The sequence below is a fragment of the Mixophyes fleayi genome, chromosome 6 (assembly GCF_038048845.1).
Source record: "Mixophyes fleayi isolate aMixFle1 chromosome 6, aMixFle1.hap1, whole genome shotgun sequence".
NCBI lineage: Eukaryota > Metazoa > Chordata > Amphibia > Anura > Limnodynastidae > Mixophyes > Mixophyes fleayi.
The window spans coordinates 52119716-52132659 of record NC_134407.1 but is presented as its reverse complement, the minus strand read 5'-3'; the positions used below and the strand labels follow the sequence as shown (position 1 = coordinate 52132659).

The following is a 12944-nucleotide window of genomic DNA, read 5'->3' as shown; positions in this document are numbered from 1 at the left end:
ACTAAACTATAGGGAGAGGAGGGGCTGACTATACTAAACTACAGAGGGGGCTGCCTATCTAACCTAAACTATAGGGGGGCTGCCTATCTATAACAAACTATAGAGAGGGGGACTGCCTATGCTAAACTATAGGGAGGAGGGCTGCCTATGCTAAATTATAGGGAGGGGGGGTCTGCCTATGCTAAACTACAGGGAGGGGGACTGCACAGAGAACACTATAGGGAGGGGGCTGATATAATGTGTGAGGTAACGGGGGGGGTGGGGCTGTCTTAATAGTAGATGGGTGGAAGGTAGGCTATTCATTTAATAGTGGAGTTTAGGTGGGGGCTAATTATTTAATGGATGCTACTTTATTTGCGGGGTGATAGTGGGGCAATTTAATTTATTGGTGGGGCATATTAAATTAAGATGGGGTGATGGGACCTTTAATTTAATGCTGGGGTGATTTGGTTCTATAATTGAATGTGGAGCTGAGTGTGGGGAGGAGGGCTATTTATTAAATGTGAATATTAATTATTTAATGCCGGGAATGGTCATGGGAAATGGTTGTATTAAACGTAAATGCTATTAATTTATTGCTGGGGCTGTTTGGAGGAAGGGTAATAGGTTTATTTATTAAATGGGAATACTATTAATTTAATGTTGGGGTTGGTTGGAGGGAAATAGATCTATTTATCAACTGACTGTGAGTACTATTATATTAATGTTGGGGCTGGAGAGAGGCCTAATTATTAAATGTGGGTGCTGTTGAGTTAATGGCGGGGATGGTTGGAGTTTTCTAAATTTCATGTACCCTTTTTTTTTCTCCAATAGGTCCTCCAAGGATCCAGACAAGCAGCGACTGATCTAAAGACACCAGCAGCCACAGGTGGTGAAAGTGACAAGACAGGTAGGAGAGAGCAGGACAGTCTGCTAAGTGTCTTGAATCTGGTGGAGAAGTCCCAAATTTGGGTGACTGTCACGCTTAGTCAGGATTTGGTCCGACTACAAGGACAGTTGGGAGGTATATCCCGCTTCACACTGTACTGCTCGTAAAGGCAAAGCTGCGTGCACCTAACAGTAGTGCACACAGTTTTGCCTGTGTATTAGCCTAACATTTGTCTAAAATGATAATAAATGTCTTAAGCGCACCAAGCTCCCCAACATCCTCTTTGCAGCGTTACATGATATTAGGTGGGCCCCAGTCATTGGTTTCCCTGGTGGGCCCTTCATGCCCTTTTTCGACACTGACGGGACTTACCTGGTTCCAATCGGATCACCCACCAGTCACGCCCCTCTTTCTGCATAAATCTATTCCACATTTCACTCTAGGGGTGAAATCACAACAATTTGACAACAGTTGAAGTCACCAGATTCTGAAACTGCACATATAAGGGCATATTGTATGCTGCTGAACATCGCCTCCTGTACAGATGCGCATATTGCCGGCTCTTATGGTAAGAAATCTCTGAGCATATTTCTGAGCACCTCTATATGTGAGGAAAAATGAATGTAAATATCTGTAAAAACTCCAATGCGATGTGTCTCCACGGACTGCTCTGGAGACACTTCACTTTGCGCCAAACTGAATCTGCTTCATCTTTCTCCTATATATAATTAAGCACTTGAATACACACTGGGACTTTTTCATCTGAATACTACACTATTAGGTGCCTTTGTTCTTTACTCTGAATTTCAGATGTAAAATAGGGATGTGATAATATACAACAAATTATAAAAATGTAAGAATTAATCAATCTAAACGATATTTCTTTAGATGTTGTCTGTTTATATACAATTATGGTGATGCATTGGAGTCTATTGAAAATGACAATGCATAGGACTGCTTCTTCACAGTTAATGAATTTTACTTTATATCTTTTGAGCTATGTACACTGTCTGTGTGATTGTTATAAAAATGTTGAAACCTATATATGGCCACACAAAAGCATATTACATGTGAAAATAACAGGCAATGTAGGAATTCACGTAGGCACTTGATTGAACATGGGAAACAAGCTATGTCATTCTAAGAATTTTCACAGCAGTAAACAGTGTGTGAATATTTCAAGTGTAACTCTATACTTTTCAGTGATGTAGTAATGGAAGAAACACTGACAAGTTGTGGGAGGTGTCTGCATTCCTCCTAATTCTCATCACTAATGTTCCACTCAGCACCTCTCCACCTTACACATAAAAAGGTCACCCCTCTTGTCTTGTTACTGTACTGTGCATGCAGCTGTGAAGAAATATGACCTTTGTCCAGAGGGACATAAACGTTAGCCAATATCAACAGAAAGTATTATACACATAGGTGGCAAAAAGAGCAAGTTTTAAGGAGCAGAACGTAGAAGGCAGACTAGTCCTTGTACTTAGAGTGTGTGCAGGCCTAATTCATGGTGTTCAAAGTGTCCTAAATAATGAATCATGCAGCCAACGCCATGTGATACCCAACACCACTTTCTCTATGAATGAATTAATGATTCTAAGGCCTAGCCTGAAGCCAGCCACACAGGCCAATCATACTGATCACCATGAGTGACAGGAGACAGAATGTCCATACAGAAGTGGCCCAATTGTTTTCCTTGGTTCTAACCTACACTTCACCCTACCTGTATAAAATAAACACATGCAAATGATTCAGCCCTATTTCAGCCCATGTTTAAATGCTAATATTTTATTTTTTTTAGAGGAATTATTAATATACACAATAAAATATCATCATTATCATCATCATCATAATCATCATAATCATCATCATCATCACCACTTATTTATATAATGCCACTAATTTCGCAGCGCTGTACAGAGAACTCATTCACATCAGTTCCTGCCCCATTGGAGCTTACAGTCTAAATTCCCTAACATACACACACAGACACACAGACACAGACAGACAGGGATAGACTACAGTCAATTTTGATAGCAGACAATTAACCTACCAGTATGTTTTTGGAGTGTGGGAGGAAAACGGAGCACCTGGAGGAAACCCACGCAAACACAGGGAGAACATACAAACTCCACACAGGTAAGGCCATGGTCGGGAATCGAACTCATGACCCCAGTGCTGTGAAGAAGAAGTGCTAACCACTACGCCACTGTGCTGCCCAAAACATAAACAATAATGTGCAAAGTGAGAAGAGGGCTTATGAGGCACCATTTATCACAGTATATTTTGTTTAAAAAAATCAATTATATGAACAAAATATTTTGTGGCAGGTATGAATTAATTTTGTAGCTGTCTTAAATTTTGTTGTTAATTGGGTGTACAAATTTGGAGATGGGTCAGAAAATCAAATTCCATTTTGTCATGTGATACCAATTTTTGTTTTATTATTTTGTAATGCAAATTGTGGTTTCAAAACTGCTACAATTAATTTGGTAGCTACTAGTTGTGTTAGAAATATGATACAGCACAATTAAAAAAATACTATTTTGTAACACAAAATTAATTTTGCAACCTAAAGTAATCTAAGATGTCTACAAAATACATTATACACAAGTTTATACCAGGTTTAGTTCCTATATGACCTTGGAGAAAAACATTAACGCAAAGAAAAATTTGTGTTCATTGTGTTGAAATTTGAAATGATCCCCCTCTGAGCAGAATCTAATATTGGAACCCTACAAATGCCAGCTCTCGTGCATGTCATTCTGGGGCACTGAATGAGCTTATTTATCTCTGTCTTTACAGCAGACACCTTGTGTGAAGAAGCAATCCCACTTTTATGACATGCCCCCCATGTTATTGGCATCATGCAGGGCGTGGTCAGGTACAAGGGAATCCCTGCCCATAACACACATGTAGGTATCTTCACACCAGGCTGTCGTACAGTGCATCCACGTGTGTACAATGACATCATCAATCACACATACCTCCCAAAATTTCTGTCCCCGGTAGCGGGACACGGAGAGTGGCCATGGCACAATGGGGGCTGCCTAGCGCTATAAATTAAATTGGGACAGTTGGGAGGTATGCACACACATGGGTGCAAAGGATCATAGGAGCCCGGGCGATCTCTTTCTATTCATCAGATCTCAGGAACTACATGTATTTCCGTTTCCCTACTTTCCTATATGGGAGACTATGGAGATTGTTAAATCTAAAATTCTGACCCAAGTCAGCCTGTGGTGTCAAGTATATCTGGAAGCGCTTCAATCAGCTGGAGAGAATTGACACAGACCAAGTTCTGTATGCAAGGAATATTCTCTAGTTTATTGATACAAAGATACAGGTTTTTATAGGCTACTGAATAAATGAATCCTACGTCATATGCATACAATAGTTTATACCACTAGTTTATGAGAAGCGCTACTGATTAACTTTCTCACGTATTCTTGAGGTGTTTACTTTTCTCCCCCTTCTAAGGACAGATGAGCCTATTATTTCTTATCTCAAGGGGAGTTGGAGATATGCGCAACACCATGGATACAGCTCCCATACTACCAGCTGGATATGAAGCTCATTATTGTTTTCATAACTGGTTACATTCTTCAGGTGTTCTCTATTAGTTCAACTTCAAGGCCATAGGCTCACATATTGCAAAACTGCAAGTTAACAGAAAAATGAATAATCTCTTCTAGCAAATAATATTTCTATACAAGTTACAATAAAATGGCTGAACAAAGGCCTTATGAGGCCTTAACAAAAAATCATATTTAACATTTCCCATCTTTTATTCAATTTTCGACCCTTTCTCCTCCTACCTACCTAATCCTATCTATAGAACCACATTCTTAATAAGCAGGTACTTATACACATGTAGGAGGCCACATGCATAGAGTTGGTCCCCTTAGGAATCTGTCAACTCATCCCCCACTAATAAGCCTGTGATCCTCCCTGTCCTAACTTGATTTATGAGGAGATGCATTTTGGCAAATGTCCATGTCTAGAAAAGATGGTTTCTTAGAAGATGGTTTCTTAAAAGATGGTTTCTTAAAAGATAGTTAATGAGTCTATAGTAGTTCTGCAGGCCTTGCATGTCCTTTGTTCAATCTTTAGTAGTTTCTTGTTGCAAACTCTGCAGTTCTTTGGCTTTGCTAGTCCAAATAATTCATGACACTCATAGTCTGGTCAGGTTTCAGAAGTAATTTCTGTGATCATCAGAGGTTCGGGATTTTCAGTGGTTCCCTTTTTGGAGAGACAACAATCAAGTGTCAGTAACTTCTTAATCAGCCATATATTTAGTTTCATTATCACCTATACGATCAACAGGATTGCTAAACCATTTGCTACTAATGCCAATATTTCCAATATCCAACATGAATCATTACTGACAACTTTACCAATGAGGTTATGCATCTGCACAAAGACATTTTCAGAGTTTACTCTACTATGAGTGCAAATTGTTGAGCACTCCTTCCCATATGTTTCTCACAGTGGCATAGGCAATATGTCACTTAACTGTCTGTTTCATACTGGGTTAGGGAGGCCTTAATCCCTACTTCAGTCACAATTATTCTGGCAAGACATATCAATACAATGAGACAGTCATATCTATTTATCAGAACAAGACTCCCCTGATTTGAAGACTTTGCAGTGTTATGCGTGAATCCAGGTGTCTCTTTCCTGTACTTTCACTGCCATGGGAGTCGTCAACAGGACTTGATAAGGACCCTTGTATCTGGGTTCAAGACTTCTCCTGATGTGCTTTCTCACGACCACCCAGCCCCCCAGGGTGCAGTTTATGGGTACCTGTATCAAAATTAGGGTTTGCAATGGAGGAGAATATTTGACCATGTATTTCAGTTAGTTGTTTCTATAATAAGGCAACATAATTCAACAAATCACTATATACATGGTGTAGTTGCTATGGAAAATAACAGCCTGTTCTGTTTGCTGTGCCAAACAATATCTCATATGGTGTTAAACCTGTGTCTTTCCTAGCAGTATTTTTTACTGAGTGCAGGTAAACATGAGATCCATGGCAGACCTGTTTCAGCCATTATTTTCTGCATTTTCAATTTCAGTGTACCATTAAGGCGCTCCATACATCCTGAACTTTGGGATCTGTAGGGGGTGTGATAGTTTCTGGAATCCTTGCCCCGTAAAGTGTATCCCTCTGTCACTTACAATGACCTCTGGTACACCATATCATCAGATTACCTCATTCGCAATTTTCTTGGCTAATGCTTTAGCATTTGCTTTTCTATACAGCCATGTCTCCAGCCAGTGACTAAAGAAGTTGACACAGACAAGCACATTCTCAAAGCCCGAGCATTTGGGAAGTTATAAAGTCTATCTGTATCCTCTTATAGGGATATTATGTCTGGGGTGTGCTTTTCCATAGGACAGACTTACTCGGGTTACTTTGTGCACAGACTAGGCATTCTGCCACTAACGACTGTGCTGCTTGGGCGAACCCTGGTACTATCCATAAGCTGCTAGTGAGTACAACCATAGCATCTTTTCCCAGATGCACTTTCTCGTGTGCTATATTGGCCATAATGGGATAAACTACTTTTGGCAGACACAAACGCTGACCTTTACACCACTCTTTGCACTTCTAGTGCTCCATGTATTGCCCAAGTCTTTTTCTTATTTTCTGTTGCTTGTCTTTCCATAAGTTGGAGTGTGCTCTGGTCAAACAGGGGTCAGGGGGTCACCATGTAAATAGACTCCCCTTGGGGTACTGGGGCTATGGCGGCTTCTCGTGCGGCCTGGTCTATTTCACTTAGCTTCGGGGGTAGTATCTCTGTGTGTGTCTTCACCTTCATCACTGTTTGGAGGACAGCTGGAATGCAGTGAACAGTGCCCTGGTATGTTCATCATATTGACTGGTTTGCTTGCTGAACCCATAAGGTCCCTACTTTTCCATACAGGGCCATAATCATGCGCAATTACAAATGCATAACTTGAATCAGTGTAAATATTTACTCTTTGTCCTTTTGCATATATGCATGCAAGTGTCAGGGCCTTTAGTTCAGCTTCTTGTGCTGACATGTGACTCGGTAGAGTCTGTTGAATCACTATTTCTGTGTGTGTGGTTACAGCACACCCTGTATAAGGGACAGGATTTATGTAATAGTGTGAACCATCTACAAAAAGAGTGATGTCTGCATCTGGTAATGGTTTATCTTTAATGTGAGATAAAACCAGAGATTCTTGTTTCATTAGTTCTATGCAATCATGTTCAGAAAAATTTTGTTTGCATTTTTTTTTTTCTTTCTTTCTGTTCAAGCTGGAATGGAATTCCCCCAAATCTCTAGGGTAACCCCAATATATACAGGTACTTCTCCCATCTTTTGAAACTTGCTGCAATAAGGCAGCAGGATTCAACATTGTGCACTGCTTAAGTGTAACGTTACTGGGAGTAAGCAGTGCTACTTCATTAGGATAGGCTTCAGTAAGGAGCATGTGGAATCCAAGGAAAAGGTTCTTGGTTTCTGAGTTCCACAAAGTTTACACTCATAAGATGGAGTGTACAGTACAACGGTTAAGACAGATGTGGTAACTTTAATTCTTCTGGAAGAGAAACACTTAGCTTAAATAACCTGTTAATAAGCCACATCATCAGTTCTATTAGTGTATATAATAATGTGTTGGGCCACAATACTCACAAACACATTCCTGCATTGGGTGTAAACCCCTGTAGTCATGGGTTGCTCTTTTCTTTATTTGGTTGGGTTAAACTTTCATATTAGAATTTTCTAATTATGTATAATGATCTATACATTACTATGGGCCTGAGTCTGGTTCTTCCAAACTTGGCTTTCCTTTCTAGTCTAGTACACATCTACAGCGCACAGCAAAGGAAAATAACGTGCAATCTATATTCCTCCTGCTAATATCAATGAACTCCCCTCTCTGGTCTCCCTTGGACCTTTAAAAAACTTAAAATACAGTTTACTCAGATTCCCCTTGTCTGAAGGTCTTAACATATATCTGTGAACATGAGAGGCTCTGGGGCCTCTTGTGCTTCCTTTTTTTTTTTTTTTTTTTTTCTTCTAATAAAAAAGGAAAGGGAGGAAGAAAATACACAGTGCGCTCGGCAAGTGTTATATGTCACTCATTTCACAATAGGAGGGAATGTCCTTTGTGCTGTATATCTTCATACTTAGTAAATCTGGCCGGTAACAAATGTTTTGCTTGTGCTTGGTTTCTGTCACAACGTACGATACCGTTAAGGTAACTGGGTGTCCTAGCACAATATCTATACTCTTTTCAAGCACTAAAGCAGAGTAGTATGCAAGTGACCTTAGCTTGCGACCATGTATTTGTGTCAGTACTCCTTGTACATGTGCACTGACTTCATAACAAAATAATGTGAAAGGCTTGTCATAATCTGGCAAAGCCAGTGCTGGCGCTGAAGTTATTTCAGCTTAAAATTGGTTAAACATTTGGTTCTGCTCAGAGGAGAGTATAAATGGCTTGCTATGATCCAGAAGTGCTAATGCAGGAGCACATACAATTGCTCTTAAAGTCTTAAATCTTTTTCATTTCTGTAAAAATATAGAATTCCCATCAATGCATTACCATACCCACAATAAAAAGAATTATTTACAGTATATGACAATTATAGCACAGTAAATAAGGGCAGTAAATGTCTTTACAAACACTGATTTACTCAAAACTGTAATGAGGATACAAATAAAAACCTTTTGCTTTCTGCACATACAGAAAAACCACCTAGTTCATGCATTTGCTATGTGAATAGCACATAAACTCTAATATCTCTTCCAAAACAAGGTAATCATTACTCAGAAGAGTTTACGTTATTTAAATCCTTCATTAGTTTATACTTATGTTTGTTGTGGTGCAAAGATGGTGCATTGGAAGTTAAATCAATGCAATCTGGATTGCCTAATGGGTCTTTGCAGCTGGAGACCTGTGAATAAAAAAACTTTTGCATAGAGATTAACATTTATTTACTAGGAATTACTGTAACTGTAACATGCGTGTATACTGTTATCAGGTAACCAGTGAACAGCTGCTAAAAGCTTAACTGTGACGCTATGCGTTCCATGCCTTGATTTCCTCAAAGGGGCAGTCCCTAATTTCACAAATAGAGAATGTCAAAGTGACGAGACCTGGGCGAGTGTTCAAAGCCACTCCTTTCTTATCATCTCTTAGTACAGCCCTTTTAAATGACACTAATTAAATTTCCGGGTTTAGAAACATTCAATCTGGAATCTTGGTTCCAAGTATTCAACCATTTTAAAAGCAGCACTGTCTCATAAATCAGAGTACTCTCGTTAGACACAATACATTGTGTCTGTAAATCATTCAACATTTTCTCAACAAAATCTCTCTCCCGTGACCAAATATTCACACATATTTCTAGATTCTGTGATTTTCGTGTTCAAAGTAAAAATATATTCACTTAAGTCTCGCTCACAGACGACATTTTATCTCGTAACATTTCTTTAAAGGCATAACAAACCCTCCTGATTTCTGAGAACATTCATCAGCGCCATTTTAACACAGATAAAAACAGCATGTAAGCTCACTCCCACAATTCTCAACTTCATTAAAGAGAAAGCTATATTTCTGAACTTCAGAAACAAAATTATTTTGTTCAAATACAGAAACGGCTTGTTGGATCCCAGCCAGCTTTGTTCTGACACTAGTACTTATAGTGATAATGTACATTATTTACAATCTTGTCCGTGCAATCGGACCAAACATTTTAAAACTTCTTTTGTATCTTTTTAAAAGCTTATCATTAAGCAATGAATGTACAACTTTTTCAACCTTGAAACATGTCTCTTGTAAAAAACGGACAAGACAGACAAACATTGTGATTTAAAGTAAATCAAACATCTCCCTTATAGAGCACTAAGACAGAGAACAAACAATGTGAATTATCACGGATCTCTCTCACACGCAGTAAGACGGAGACAAAACTCACATACAGAGAAAGAAAACTTAACTGACATCTTCCAGCCTACTGCTGTGGAACTACAAGTCCCAGCATTACACTAAATACAAGTTAGCTTCAACATGTTATCATTAATCAGCACTCCGGACACATTTTTTTTAATTTTACATACATTGTCAAAAAACAAAAAACAGTGTGCTTCTTATCTCAACACACTGAAATCATTTACACAGAAAAAGGGAGGGGCACATTTCACTTATTCAGCTGCACAGGATCAAACATACATTTATAATATACAACCTACTTGATTCATTATTCAGCTTCCGATGCATTTAGCATATCCACATATATTTCGACTTTTCAGATCTCTTAACTTTCCTGTGCCACCTCAAACAATCTCTTGGGGTTTGATCTCAATACCCCTTTGTTCTTGTCACATTACCACTTGCAACACCTTTGTTTCTCCATCCACACACATCTTTGGCTATCCCCGCTTTCTTGAAAAATTCCCTGCAGACCTTCTACTCCCCCATTTCCTTTAGTCTTTGTGCATCATATCTATGAGGGAGCTGCTGTCATTTGTTTACTATCTATATTACTCGTATTGACAGTATTCTGTTGAGTCCAAATCGGGACTCTTATCTAGTTTCTGTGGGTTGTCCTTGCACTGGACGTCCCGTTCTGTGGACTCCTTGTACTGGATGTCCGTGCTAAATAGCTTCTTTGACAGTATCTGGGACGAAGGTCTTTTGGAAATCTCTCTTACACAATTTGGGCAGATTACAGAATCTCCCTTCTTTGATATACCTCTGGGGATGGTGTCTAAAATGTTCACTCAATGTTCAAAACAATAACTCTCTAAATCCTTTTATTCCATTACATGCTTCTTTGATCAATGTCTTATGTGACTTTTATGCTTTATACATCATACATAGGTACAAACACATGCACTCAAAATTCAATCATCTTTCAAAAATCTAATCAACAATACAATTACAGTAAACAAATTGGGTTAATACTGTATTATATTAATCAGATGATACTTGAGACTCACAAATTCGCGTGTCAGGTGCCTCAGACAGACATGAGGTGACCCAGACTAGGAAGACCAACGAGTAGAAATCTACTGACCGCGGATGTTGGGGTTCAATGTGCTGGGAAACCTCCGTTGTCTGTCTTGTAGCCTGCTGGACAGCGAATCTCTGTGGCGACCTCCAAGTTGTTAAATCTAAAATTCTGACCCAAGTCAGCCTGTGGTGTCAAGTATATCTGGAAGCGCTTCAATCAGCTGGAGAGAATTGACACAGACCAAGTTCTGTATGCAAGGAATATTCTCTAGTTTATTGATACAAAGATACAGGTTTTTATAGGCTACTGAATAAATGAATCCTACGTCATATGCATACAATAGTTTATACCACTAGTTTATGAGAAGCGCTACTGATTAACTTTCTCACGTATTCTTGAGGTGTTTACTTTTCTCCCCCTTCTAAGGACAGATGAGCCTATTATTTCTTATCTCAAGGGGAGTTGGAGATATGCGCAACACCATGGATACAGCTCCCATACTACCAGCTGGATATGAAGCTCATTATTGTTTTCATAACTGGTTACATTCTTCAGGTGTTCTCTATTAGTTCAACTTCAAGGCCATAGGCTCACATATTGCAAAACTGCAAGTTAACAGAAAAATGAATAATCTCTTCTAGCAAATAATATTTCTATACAAGTTACAATAAAATGGCTGAACAAAGGCCTTATGAGGCCTTAACAAAAAATCATATTTAACAAGATTATATGAAGTAACACAAAGGAAAGCTATATGAGAACACATTTGGAACCTATGGGGATATACATATATGGAACTATAGATGAGATATACTGAATATTATTAATAGGATTATATAATACTGATGAAGAATGGGATTAGTGAGGATATATATATTGCGTATGAGGACATATATTACACTATAAGGACATATATTGTGGCATGTGAACATTTATTGCTGTATGGGAGCATTGCCTGCTATAAGTGGTCAAATTACCTGCATACAGGAGTATATGGTTGCGTAGTCTATAGTGTTTGTGTGATAGCATATGAGAGTGTATAAAATCATGTATGATTTATGTTGTGAGTTATGGATGGTAATGAGGAGAATTTTAGTACTTGTGCGTAATGAGAAATATATTGGGAATTGTAAGTGAATCTGAGATACATACACACACATACATTGTTAAGGTAAAACACATATAAAAAACAGGTAAATAATTCAAAAGAAAGGAAATGTGATGTCTTGTGCCATCTGTGCTGCACTGTATTATATTATATGCAAGATTGTTATTGAAGAGGGTGGGGTAGGAAAAAACGGTGCTGATTGCACCGACAAGACTTACCACAACATCTTGAGTCCGGACAGCTGCTTCCCCGACGAGGACAGTCAGTTCTTGAAGTTGATGTGTTGGCAGGTGTAAGGATCTGTGCGACTTCGACAAAGACCAAATTATGATGGCTAGACTAATGGGTCAGAGCATCTCCAAAACGGCAGGTCTTGTAGAGAGTTCCCAGTATGTAGCAGTTAATACCAAGAAAAAGTGGTCCAAGGAAAGTCAATCAATGAACCAGCAATAGGGTCATTGGCACCCAAGGCTCATTGATGCACCTAGGGAGTGAAGCTGGACCGTCCGGTCTAATTTCACAGAAAAGCTACTGTAGTAAAAATTGCTGAAAAAGTTTATGCTGGCAATGATAGAAAGGTATCAGAACACCGCAGCTTGCTGGGTATGGGGCTGTGTAGCTATGGGAAGAAGGCAAGCCGTCAGTAGCAGTGTGATGCTCTGGGCAATGAACTCCTGTGAAACCTTGGGTCCTGGCATTTATGTGGCTGTTACTTTGACACAAACCACCTACCTAAACATTGTTGCAGACCAAGTACATCCTTTCATTGCAACTGTATTCCCTGATGGCAGTGGCCTTTTTCAGTAGGATAATGTGCCCTGCCGCACTGCAAAAATTGTTCAGGAATAGTTTGAGGAACATGACAAAGAGTTCAAGGTGTTGGCTTGGCTCCAAATTACCCAGATCTTAATCTGATCGACCATCTGGGGGATGTTGTGGAAAAACAAGTTTGAAGTGAATATTTAGAA

The 12944-nt window shown here is 39.1% G+C and overlaps 1 long non-coding RNA gene across 1 annotated transcript; it reads right to left on the bottom strand.

The window, feature by feature from the left end:
• Nucleotides 1-5069: 5069 nt before the first annotated feature.
• Nucleotides 5070-10848, bottom strand: LOC142161177 (uncharacterized). The gene is made up of 2 exons (XR_012693358.1): nucleotides 10105-10848; nucleotides 5070-5674 (listed from the first exon to the last, which is right to left on the bottom strand). It is a non-coding gene; the product is annotated as an uncharacterized LOC142161177 (long non-coding RNA).
• Nucleotides 10849-12944: the final 2096 nt, after the last annotated feature.